This window comes from Myotis daubentonii, chromosome 1 (genome assembly GCF_963259705.1).
Source record: "Myotis daubentonii chromosome 1, mMyoDau2.1, whole genome shotgun sequence".
Classification (NCBI taxonomy): domain Eukaryota; kingdom Metazoa; phylum Chordata; class Mammalia; order Chiroptera; family Vespertilionidae; genus Myotis; species Myotis daubentonii.
In genome coordinates, this window is record NC_081840.1 from 90,323,970 (window position 1) to 90,337,270 (window position 13,301).

General features: G+C 37.7%; 1 pseudogene; it reads right to left on the bottom strand.

Annotated features, from left to right (window-relative positions):
- Window positions 1-6,962: 6,962 nt before the first annotated feature.
- LOC132241805 (ornithine decarboxylase-like) lies at window positions 6,963-8,839 on the bottom strand (annotated as a pseudogene).
- Window positions 8,840-13,301: the final 4,462 nt, after the last annotated feature.

Below are 13,301 nucleotides of genomic sequence, written 5' to 3' on the forward strand. Positions count from 1 at the left end.
TTAATACTAGGGGGATTTGACCTCCAGGCCAACTGGCTGTGAGAATCAGCTGTGTCTGCAGTGGGAAAACTTCTGTCCTCTAGGGAGGTGCTAATCTAGCCTTTGCCTGAGGCTATCTGGCAAATGGCTCTTTGCAGGGCTTGGGCGGGGCGGGTCGAACAGGATCAACAGGGCGGGTGGAGGGAGCAGTTATGGCTGCTCTCAGTCCCGTCCCCAGAGGCTCTGCCTCTCAGAGTCCCAGCAATCGCTGCAAACCTCGGAGAGAAAGCTGCCCTCGCGTTCCGACCAATGCCAAACAGTCCCGCTTCTCCCGTTTGAGTCTGGGTCCCTAGAGACTCGCCCAGAACTGGAGCTCAGAATCTGAGACTCCCTCCCGATTGAAAACGACAACCGCGCCCTCAGCTACCAGCCCGCTCCGCGCATACCTCCACACCTTTGTATTTTCTGCACTGCGCCTCCTTTGAGTCTCGTATGCTGTTCTCTTTCCTTCTAGTTGAAGAATTTCCCCTCAGCCAGTCTTCCTGTGGTTCTGGGCGATGTCCGTTCCATCTTTTAGTTGTATTTGTGAAGTGGTTGTTTGAGGCAGCTAACTCCGGTGTTTACCTATGCTGCCATCTTGGTTTTCTCCAAGCAACAACCGAGAAAAGTATTTTTAAAAGAGAAAAAATATGTGCAAATGTTTTATGAATGTATCACATGCTAAAGTGAAAAGGGATTAAGCAAAACAAAACAAAACAAAAAACCCCACAAAAAACCACTTAGGTAGACAACAGTATATTCATTACCAGAGGAAAATGGGGGTGGAGGGAGGCAGGATAGAGTAAAGGGGAAATAAGTGATGATGCAAAGAGATATGACTGCCCTAACCGGTTTGGCTCAGTGGATAGAGCACTGGCCTGCAGACACAAGGGTCCCAGGTTCGAGTCAAGGGCATGTACCTTGGTTGTGGGCACATCCCCAGTAGGGAGTGTGCAGGAGGCAGCTGGTCGATGTTTCTCTCTTATCAATGTTTCTAACTCTTTATCCCTCTCCCTTCCTCTCTGTAAAAAACCAATAAAATATATATTTTTTTTAAAAAGAGAGACATGACTTAGGATGGTGAACATATAATGTAATACATACAATACAGATGATGTATTATAGAATTACATACCTTAAACCTATATAATTTTATTAATCAGTGTAATCCCAATAAATTTTAAAAAATTGTCATTCATGACAAAACCGGCATATTCTAATAGGGGGGAAAAGGTCAACATTACTGCCATCACAATCCTTTGGAAGTTAGACTGCCCTTGGCTTCTTTTTCCTGGTTCCTCCTTTTTGCTGTGTGGAACAAGCAAGTGTCTTAGTATCTCTCAATCTCAGTTTTATCACTTATAAATGGCGAAAATAGCATCTATCTCCCATGGTTGCTGGAAAGTTTAAATAAAGCTTTGTAGAAAACATACTGTCTGGTACGGGGTAAGCACTTAATACCTATTACTATTGTTATTGCAAGTGTAGTACTTTATACTTTATACTTTATGAAGTACTTTTATCTGCAGTCTCCTCATTTAAGATGATTAGCTTTTGGATGACAGTACAACTTTTATCACAGAACCATGTGCAAGTATTTAATAAGCATGATTGCTACTGGATTTGTTCAGGTGAAAAGCAGCTGATTACATTCCCATGGCTTTGATGTCAGATCAAAACGTGTTCAAGGTATTATTTTTTTTAACTCAAATTGTACCTGATTTCAAACCATTTAAAGATAACTTTATTTATTCACGTTTGTCAGGCTTTCTCCCACAAAGCTAATTTTGATCCTTACTTTATGTATGGGGAAGAGAAATGTGAAATAACTTTTGTAAGGTGAGAGGGCCATCAGCTCTATAACTAGCCCTCGCTCGATGACGAAAAGCTCAGAATGTGCCATCTTCTGCTCTGGCTACAGTTGAATTCTGAAAATGTCAAATCTTGTTTGTAAGCATTTGAATGCACAGAAATGAAAGCAGGCATCGGAACAGTGGTTGTGTGAAGTCTTTGGTAGTGACCCTGCCATCCATTCTTGGCCACTTATGTCTTTAATTTTCTTACTCATCAGCAAGTGTTAAATCCATTTTAAAAAGTACCCTGTAACCCCAACCTTAAGGAGATGAAAAATGGTTTAGGTAGCAGTTAAAAGCCTTATATGTTGAGTAAAACAAAAAAAAATTTTTATGAGATTTCCTGAAAGCACTCACATTTCACTCAAAGGTTGAGAATTTTTTTTCTTTCTTGGTCTGGATGAAGTTAGGTTCTTGCCTGAAGGAAATAGGGTAATATTGGTAGTAGCCTCAGAATGACCTATGAGAACATTTTGCTGTAGGGGGTATTTCTAGAGGCAGATAACAAGTGCTGCCAATCTCACACACCAAAGCGTGCTGGTGATAGTGGTGCCAATTTGCACATTCAGCAAAGATGTCTGAGTTACTCCTGGACAAATTTCAGCTTTCTCCTGGGATAAAAAATTGTTCTAAGAGTCTTATGGGCAAAGGGGACATATGCAGAGCCCCTGCTATTCATTCTGACTTATGTGCATTGCTCTTTATGAATGGCTTCCTTGTAATTAACTGTTTAATTTAAAACAGAACTTGTGACTATAATAACCCCCAAAGCACAAATTTGAAACATTAACCATTTGAGGAGATTCAAAAAGTCTTTCAATCTCAAGGCTATAATTGGTTGTACAGCACACAAAAGAATTCTTTATTATTTTACAGGATAATTAAGAAAACATTATGGAAAGCAGCTTCTACCACTAAATAAAATCTAATTTCTGTTTTCAGAATTTCAATTTTTATTCTAAAAAGTTCTACCTTGATGAACGTTATTTCTTTTTAATTTTGGATAAGGTAAGTTAGAAGGGGGCCTTTAATTTGGTGTTTAATAAGAAAACTTACTTTGAAAAGGGAACAGTAAAATTTTTTCTTCTTCTTTTGGAGATAGTTTCCAAATCTGAAGGCATGACTTAGTACAAAAGTAAATGGAAAGGAACATTAAAAAATCAATGGTCATAGAAAACAAAGCACACTAAATGGAGTCATATATAACCCCAAGACTCTTAACATTCTTGAGGAAAAGAATGCATGGCAAATAATGCTTTTAGTTTTATTTAATAATTTTCTCCCTAAAATGAAAACAAAGGTACTGTATGCAGTCATTCTGAGACAATCCTAGAATATTAGCAAAAAGGAACTAGTCTGTTTTATATGTTGTGGAGGAAAAATCTTTACATTTTAGAATAGCATTCTGTGATTATTTTTAAGGGGAAAATAAAATATAGGTGAGCTCTCCAGGAATCAATATTCTCTTATCTCTATTAGTGTTTTGCAGGCTGATTAGTTTGCAGAGGTTGGGTTTGATTGCTACTGAAGTAGAAAGCATTATAGATTCTCTGTTATTCTTCAATCCACTTGGCTGAGGTCTATGGTTCTATCTCTATGTATTTATCTACCTTTCTACATGGTGCTTAGCACCGCAGCACTGGGCCTCTTCTAAACATATTGTGAAATTGTATTGTGCTGAACTCTCAAGTCTCTTTCTGTGAATAGGTAACTACTCTTCGTCCCTTTCCCCACACCACCACCATCGTCCCCAGGAGAGCTGTTCTGTTAGGTAAAGGCAAACGAGCCAGACAGAAACAGGCATTTAGAAAACAGCTTTGTGTGCATATGAAGGATGTATCCAGCTAAGTTTCGAAAGCAAAATGTGGAGGTACTGAAGGTCATAAAATTTATATAATTCATATAGCAATTAATATAGCAATAAAAAATGACCAAGAGAAAGCTTGCTCAACATCTAATGTATGGTATTCTTAAATGATTGAATAAAAGAGTTCAATATTTCCAATTTTTAACATCCATGGTGTACTGCCTTGGTTATGATAGTTGGCTATCAATCAATCCTTTATAAATATTTTTTCCGTTTTAAAAGAATGATTAATTAAATGAGTTATATCATCCATATTATCTGAACCATTTATTTTCAAAAGTTTGAGATAGAAATAAAGCATAAAAGAATGATGTTTTCTGTCCAGCCAAGCAAGAAATGTTTTTAATAGATTGCTTCTTTAATCAAATATTTTTTTCTATTTAAAATATTTCAGCATTAAACAGTAAAATTGCTAAGTCCTTTGACTTTAAATGGCAGGTATATTTGAAGTTGCATAAATGTGTGTTTGAAAAAAAATTGGGTAAAGTTTGTATAGTTCTAAAGGTTAAGTTGGTTAAATACAAACTGGGTCAAGTATTATCAGATAAATGCTTTCCAGTTGTTAGTCATACGATGATAACTTATCGTACCAAATGTTAGATAGATTGTCAAAACCATGTTTAAATACAAACTATTTAAAAGGATTCCCTTTAGAAGGGTGACCCATTTATAATCTAAATATATATTTTTATGCAGAAAGAGATTTATGCTTTAATAATTATGGTGGTCTATAAATAATATAAACTAAAATGATTTAATTGGTATTTGCTGAAAATGTTATTATTGAATTCATTATATTTACTGAAAAGTAAATATAGCAGTAAATACTTTAATATAAAGTCTACATATAAAAAAATCTGAATTCTTTCCCAGAAGCCAATACAGAATCATATTGGTGAATAAAGATCATTATTGCTACTGCAAACAGCTGCTTAAGAAATCTGCTCCCAATTAACCTCATAGACAAATGAAAAACCATCTTCTAAAAATGGACACATTTATTTCTGTAAATATGTAAATTCCTCAGCATTTCTACAATGTTGGAATACACTGTTTTCAATCTATATTTATACGTCAGAGTTGGGAGCAATTTCTCTATCCTTTATAAACAGCCTTGACTGCCTACTCTGAGTTCAAAACTGCCTTAAATTGTGTCATTTTTTTTTTATACAAAAGGCATTCTAAAATTGTATTATGCATTTATTGTGCTGAAAGAATGACCCTTGCCATGCTTTGTTTACTGAATGTCAGATTTTCATTTGTATTACAGCTGTGTACCATAGCAGTTTCGGTTTTGTATGAAGGGCAAATAATGCACAAAACAGCCAAACCACAGAGCAGTAATTAGTCTGGAAAAGATCAAAGTGTGCTCTTCTAAATCCAGCCAATTTGCTCTGGGTGTGCAAAACCAATAGTCTTTCTTTTGCTAAGGTCTCTTATTAATTTTTGCTTTCGTTTGTTGCAGAGCAGCTGCTTTACTGTCAACCCAACATCCTGCTCTAAAAAAAAATCCATTTTGATGCCACAAATGCAATTTCAATGGGTTTAGGAATAATAACCAGCTTTTTTTCACCCCACTTCTAGGAGATAGAAACCTGAAATGAAAGTTTTCAGCATCTGTAAAGTGAAAGAAAGAAACGTAAGTCATAACACTGTTTGGATTTGTTCCTCTAGAAAAAGCTAAAGAAGAGTGAACTGGAAATATTTCTGCTTTTAGTGCTTTTAACCAGCACTACCCTTTTCAGTGTATGGCCATTGCTCTCTTCTTTTCTTAATATGAGTTCTTTTTATCCTCAGGGTTACATTGTGGTTTTTATAGAAAAATGGAATGATCCAAGTTATTAATTAAATCCAATCCAGCAGAAAAAGAACTTAAACTAATAGTTTATACATTTCAGGATGAAAACAGTAAATAAGATAGTATCAATTGCTATTTTCTTGATGTAATTACTATTATTCTTGAGTGAGTATGGAAGTGGCTGTTGAGGATGGTAAGGAAATAAAACTTGTGAAGGAGAAAAGAGTAAAATGTTATAACCTAAACAATGAAATATGATCTTGGAGAATATATTTTAAGTATAGTATATGTATGTCTTGCTTCCCTTCTCCATTCTTGTCATTTTTCTCTCAATATTCTCTTTAGCAAAAAGTAGGGAGAAATAAACTAATTAGTTTATTGATTCTTATTAATGCAGCAGCTTTTCTGTAATTGTTACCTATATATAAACATATACTAGTAAATGTATAGAATATATAAATATATGTTTTTTAGTAATTTTTTCTTACCCAAGCAAATAATATTAACATGTATTAGCTGAGTAAATATATTTTTATGTGTCTAGTGTTGCAACAATTTTCCTGGCTTCATAAGAAACCATTTAAAATTCATTCTGAGTTATACTCCACTTCAAACATGTGCCAAATATTTGTTTTAGTATCAATATAACAAGCCTACTAGATACTAAAATACAGCCAAGCAAAACAAAAAGTGTAATGATACACAGAATTAACATGATGAAAAGAAGCACATACAAGTAATTAACAATAATTGATTCATAAACAAATGTATAAATGTCCATGAAATGACCAATTGGTTTGTTTTGGAAATGTTTTCAATTGAACAGGAATTTAGTGCTTTGGAAAAGTAACAAAATGATCATACATAGAAGTTAAATTATCTTTTTAAACAACAGGTACAAATCAGACACTAACTCCTGATTTTACTCTTAAGTAACCATGACATACTAAATGGACTTGAACTTCAGAATTCTTCATTTTTTAATATTATTTGGCATCTTATTAACATCTGTTGTTACCTCTATAGCTCTTATAATGAATTCTATTCTTCCCATTCTTTGTTATTTAAGAGGCCAACTCTGAAGATGATAGTGTGATGGTAATAAATCTATACTAGAGATTAAATAAATATGTGTGACCTTCATTTACAGCTGTTATTAGATAAAGTCTTCAAGTTCATATAAAATTTCCTTGATTACCTTTGTCCAGCATCTGTAGGACTTAACCTGAATTTCTCTAGAAGACAACTTGAAACATGGCATTTAGCAAACAAATGGCCTCAAGGAATGTTCACACAATCTTATTTATTTATTTATTTATTTATTTATTTATTTATTTATTTATTTATTTTAATTTCCAAGGTACTTTATTGTTCAAACAGGTCACAACACTAAGCCTCGGGCTGGTTCTGCCAACACACAAGCTACAAATGCTTGCCTGGCAGCTGAGGGGCGCTCTGCGGTAGCATGTTTGAGAATTGAATAAAAATCCATATAAAACAAATATTCAAATAGTTTCCATAGGAACACGTAAGTGTAACCCCGTCGCCTAGGCCTTCTACCTTGTTCCATCTGTGCCACCCCCACTTGCAAAGACATTCCAAACTAGCAATCATTAAGTTAAGTGGTCCCCCCAAATCCCTTAAGTCAAGGTACACTCGCGTAACAGCTACAGGAATGGCGCCTACACGTTCACGTGGGCTGACGCGCAGGCTGCTGGGAGGAGCTCCATCCCGCTCTCCCAGGCGCAGGACACAGGCAGGGCGCCAGCGTCCTCCTCCGCCTCGGGTGGGAAGTCGCGGTTCTGGATTTGCTGCATCAGTGGCCACATCGGCCTTGACATCACATAGTAGATCGTTGGCCTCTGGAACCCATTGAAAGTACAAGCAGCAGCCACGGTATAAGCACCCATGTTTTCGAAGAGCATCCAGTCCCCCACGTGCATCTCGGGCAAGCCGCAGCGCTCCACGACACAGGCCGGTCCCCAGATGCTGGATGAGTGGTACTTCTCACCTGGTTTGGGCCTCTTCTGCAGCAGGGGCTTCCCGTGCGCGTGATCGTAGAGGAGGCAGTTAAATGACCCGAACACTCCATCGTTCGCGTAGTACATGAAGGTCTTCTCGCTCGACTCCTCCTCATCGTCAGAGCCCGTTTGTTCCTTCAAGACCAGCTTTTTGGCAATGATATTAACCGCAAGCGTGAAAGCTGATGCAACATAGTAATCTGCGCGGCTCAGCTTTGAGTGTCACTCCCGAGTCTGATGGATAATACTGTCCAGGGCTGGGTTGATGACACTGGTGATCTCCTCAAATTTAAGCTTTGCATCCTCAGATCCAGGAAAGCCACCGCCAATGTCCAGCAGGTACATGTTGAAACCAACCTCAGCCCCCATGTCAAAGACACAGCGGGCATCGAGATGGCCTGCACAAAGGTCTCAGGGTCAGTACAGCCACTGCCCACGTGAAAGCTGACACCGATGACATCGATGTTGAGCTCCCTGGCCCGCTCCAAAAGAAGCCTGCTGGTCTTGAGGGTGGCACCACATTTAACACTGAGACGACAGACTGCTTTGGAGTCATCGGTGGCAATGCGCAACACCAGCTTTGCCTTTGGATGTGCCCTGGCAACTCTCATCAGCTCGACTTGGCTATCGAAAGTCATCATCTGGACTCCGTTATTGGCAGCGTATTTAACCTGAGACACTTGTTTACAAGGGTTTGCATAGATGATCCTCTCTGGAGGCACCCCAAGACTCTGCACCAACTGTCTTGCTGGCGCAGTCAAACCCCGTCCCGATGGCAGCCGGGGTCTTCACTATGGTCCTGCTGTCATTGCATTTGACTGCATAAAAGGGGGTGACCCGAGGAAGAGCTTTTAGCCACCGCAGATGTTTCTTTAGAATGTCTCCCAGGTCTGCAGTAGAAGGCATCCTTGTCGTCTGAAGAAGAGACTTCATTAATTTTCTGGTCCAGGATGTCCTTGGCAGTAAAGCCCTCATCGAGGAAATGGCAGTCAAACTCTTCATCACTAACGTTGTTCATGTTCATGGTTTCTGAATGCTCCGAAATGCAACACAAAGGAAAATGAAGAGACAGGACTTAAGAAATTATTGCCAGCCGTTCACGGGCGGCTCTCCAGGAACTCCCAGTCCGCGGGAGACAGGTCCTCTCCGTGCAGCAGCGGGAATGCCTCGGAGCGCCGGACGCCTCACGCCGACCCCATGGAGCCGCCGCGGCTGAGCGCGCAGGACCACTGGCCGCCCCCGTCAGCCGCCCGCCCGCCCGCCCGCCGCCCGCTCCCTCCCGCGGAGACCGCCGCCCGCGTGGCGCCGGAGCGCTGGCAGAGGGGCGGCGGCCGCCGAGGCTGAGGGGACTGACCCACACAATCTCATTTAGAAAATCCTGAAAATATTTGGACTAAGATTTTAAAAAATAATATTGAGGAATGAGAGATTCTAGAAGATACAATAGACCTTTTTTTTTTTCCAAAGAAGAAAAAAGCAAGAAAGGAAGAAAAAAAGAGAAGAAGGAGAGGGAGGAGGGGGAAGAAGTGAAGAAGAAGAAAAGCTAGTTTGCAAAGTGTAGATTGGTGGTTTCATTATCAGTTTAAATTATTGAGAGGGTAGTTCTAGAATTCTTGCAGAAGTCATTATCTCTGGCCAATGCAGTAAGTCAAAAAAGACACAAAAAATGTTAAGAACTGGAAGGGAAGAGACAAAACTTAAGACAACGAACAAACTGCTAAAACTAATAAAAGAATACAAGTTACAATGGCAAAAAAGCAAAAAAAATTTAACAGAGTTCTTCTACATTTGCACTAACCAATTAAAAATATAATGGAGTCCTGGTTGGTGTGGTTAAGTGGTTGAGAATCAACCCACAGACCAAAGGGTCTCGGGTTCAATTTCCAGTCAAGGGCATGTACCTGGGTTACGGGTTCATTCCTTGGCCCCAGTCAGGGCAGGTGCAAAAAGCAACCACTCAATGTGTTTCTCTCACATCGATGTTTCTCTCTCCCACCCTCCCTCGTTTCTGCTCTCTCTAAAAAAAAAATCAATGAAAAGAATATCCTCAGGTAAGAAGTAACAAACAATATATCTATATATCTACATCTATATCTGTATCTATATCTAATCTATATCTATATCATCTATATCAACATCAATCTATATATAAAAATGGAAAATATTTTTTAAAAAAATATATTTTATTGATTTTTTTAGAGAGGAAAGGAGAGGGGGAGAGAGAAACATCAATGATGAAAGAGAATCATCGATTAGCTGCCTCCTGCACGGCCCCCACTTGGGATCGAGCCCGCAACCCAGGCATATGCCCTTGGCTGGAATCGAACCCGGGACCCCTCAGTCCACAGGCCAACACTCTATCCATTGAGCAAAACCAGCTAGGGCCAAAATGGAAAATCTTATGCCATTTATTATAACAACAAAACTTGAAGCATATAGAAAATTATCTAACAAAAATGTAGATAATGCAGAAAAATATTTAAAAAATTTTAAAAGACCCCCCAAAATTTGTCTAATGTGATCACAGCTTTTAGAGAAGAGTCTGAAGCATGATAAGCACTGAAGAAATATATTAAATAAATGAATGAATATCTGAATAAATGGAGAGATATGCCATTTTCATAGGTGGGAAAATTAACATTGTAGAGCCCTCAATCCTTTTTTTTTATTTTCAGTGCAGTTACAATATTGTGGGGGAAGCCATAAGAAGAAATGGGATTGGAAATATATTATAAAAGAGAGTAACAACAACAAAAAGTATAAATAAAATAGTGGCCATTCAGATACTGATGATGATAGGGTGCCATGAATCAATCAACTCAATGATGGGTAACTGAGAGCCAAGAGGAGCATATGTTTGGGTCTTGTTTTCTTACCTGTTTAGCCATCCTGTATCTTCTGATTGGAACAGTTAATCCACTTGGATTTAAAGTAATTGTTGTTAGATACGTATTTATTGTCATTTTATTATTCATACTTTAATCTTACTTCTTCTTCTTCATAAAGAAACCCTTTAATGTTTTTTATGATACTGGTTTGGTGGTGATAAATTTCTTCAGCTTTTCCTTGCCTGGGAAACTCTATATGTCTTTCAATTCTAAATGATAGATTTGCTAGATAGAGTAATCATGGTTGTACTGATAAGTCCTTGCTTTTCATCACTTTGAAGATTTCATGCCAATCTTTTGTGGGCTGCATAGTTTCTGTTGAGAAATAAGCTGACAACCTAATGGTGCTCCTTTGTAGGTAACTGCTTTTCTCATGCTGCTTTTAAGATTCTTTATCTGTAACCTTTGGCATTTTAATTATGATGTGCGTTGGTGTGGGACTCTTTGAGTTCATCTTGTTTGGGACCTTCTTGGACTTGTGTGTCTATTTCCTTCACCAAGTTATGGAACTTTTCTGTCACTATATATATTTTTCAAATAGTTTTCAATTCCATGCTCTCTCTTTTCTTCCACCACCTCCATGATGTGAATCTTGGTATGCTTGATGTTGTCCCAGAGGCCTCTTAAACTATCCTTATTTTTGGGGGGATTCTTTTTTCTTTTTCTTTTTGGATTCTTCTTTTCTTCCACTGGATGTGGAAGGTTTCATCTTCTCCTTCATCTAATCTACTGTTGATTCCTTCCAGTGTATCTGCATTTCAGTTATTTTATTTTTCACTTTTTACTGTTCCCTTTTATGTTTTTTATCTCCATTTTTATGTTTGCTATCTCTTTGTAGGAATTCTACCTGAATAGATCTATTCTTCCCTTAAGTTTGTTGAGCATCTTTATAAGAAGAATTTTGAACTCTGCATCTGTAGATTGCCTACTTAGTTCTTTTTCTGGTGTTTTGTTCTTTGTCTTTTCATTTTGGCTGATTCCCTGTGTTTCTATGTATTAAGTGGAGCTGCTATGTCTCTCAATCTTGGTAGAGTGACCTTATGTAGTAGATGTCTTGTGGGGCCCAGTCTCTCAACCTCTTTTGTCACCTGAGTGAGGCATTTCAGGTGCACTGTGTGGAGCAACTTTTCAAATGCTTATTTGCATTGTGTATGTCTTCTTTGGTGAGGTGTGTGTTCAGATCTTTGCCCATTTCTCAGTCAAGTTATTTTCTTCTTGTTGAGCTTTAAATATTCTTTACATGTTTTGGATAACAGTCCTTTACCAGATGGTATCTTTTGCATGTATTTTCTCCAGTATGTGGCTTCTCTTCTAATTCCCTTGATATTGTCTTTTGCAGAGCAGAAGTTTTAAACTTTAATAAAGTTCAACTTATCAGTTATTTTATTTTCATGGAGCATGTCTTTGGTATTTCATCTAAAAAGATATCATCAGGAGGTATTACTAGGAGTTTTACAGTTTTGCATTTTACATTTAGGTCTATAATCTATTTTGAGTTAATTTTTGTGAAAATATTGTGTCTAGATTAATTTTTTTGCATGCAGATGTCCAGTTCTAGCACCATTTGTAGAAAAGACTATCTTTATTTCATTGTGTTGTCTTTGCTCCTTTAAAGATCAGTTGACCATATTTATTGGAGTTTCTTTCTGGGTCCTCTATTCTGTTCATTTACCTACTTGTTTATTCTTTTGCCCATACTACACTGTTTTGATTACTGTAGCTTTATATTAAGTCTTGAAGTCAGGTATCATCAGTTCTCCAACTTTGTTCTTCTCTTTCAATATTGGTATTCTCTGTCATTTGGCTTTCCATAAAAACTTTAGATCAGTATCCATAAAATAATTTGCTCAGATTTCGGTGTTCATTAATTTTTTTTTTTTTTAATCTTGCTAGGTAGTATGCTAATGATAATCCAGTCTCATCAAGAAAATAGGTAAACAGCCCTACCCGGCTTGACTCAGTGGCTAGAGCGTCAGCCTGCAGACTGAAGGGTCCCAGGTTCGATTCTGGCCAAGGGCACATGCCTGGGTTGTGGCTCGCTACTCAGTAGGGGGTGTGCAGGAGGCAGCCGATCAATGATTCTCTCTCATCATTGATGTTTCTATCTCTCTCTCCCCTCTTCCTCTCTGAAATCAATAAAGTAATATATTTTAAAAAAAGAAAATAGGTAAACAAATTTTGGGCATTTGTCTTTATAAAAGAAAAATATGTAAATCATTTTAAAATATGAAAGTTCTTTTTAAGTTCTTTGCTATGAGATAACAAATCTCTATGTAATACCTCAGCTTGTCATGATTATGTTTTACCTATTAAATGTTGATTTAAAAATATTGTAAAAATATGGAGTATATTTTAAAGACTTTGTTTTTATAAAATTTAATACCATCAATGAAATGTTACTCTGGGTTCAACATTTTTACACACAAAGTTGCTTATGATGATGTAGGTAATGATTTTACTAGAGTACTGTCACTTTATCCTAGGACAGGGGTGGGCAAACTTTTTGTGAGTGCGTGCCAAAACCAGCAAAATCTCTGACTCAAAATTCTTCCGTGTGCCAACCTTAATATTTTGAGAACATGTTACGCCTACTTGATATCTCTTAAGGTGTATGTATGTGAAGAACCTTGAAGGAATAATAAAATTCATTCGAGCTACAAAAACACAGTATATTATGATGAAAAATACATTTATTTTTTAATGTATACATGTACACTGATAGTTCGACAGAAAACTTTATGACTCCATTTGATATTATCAGTGGGACTTTTGCTGCTGCATCACTGATGACAGAGATTTTACATCAGGTTTATATTTTGTGACCTTCAGAGATATGCACGAGCTACTACTTTCATC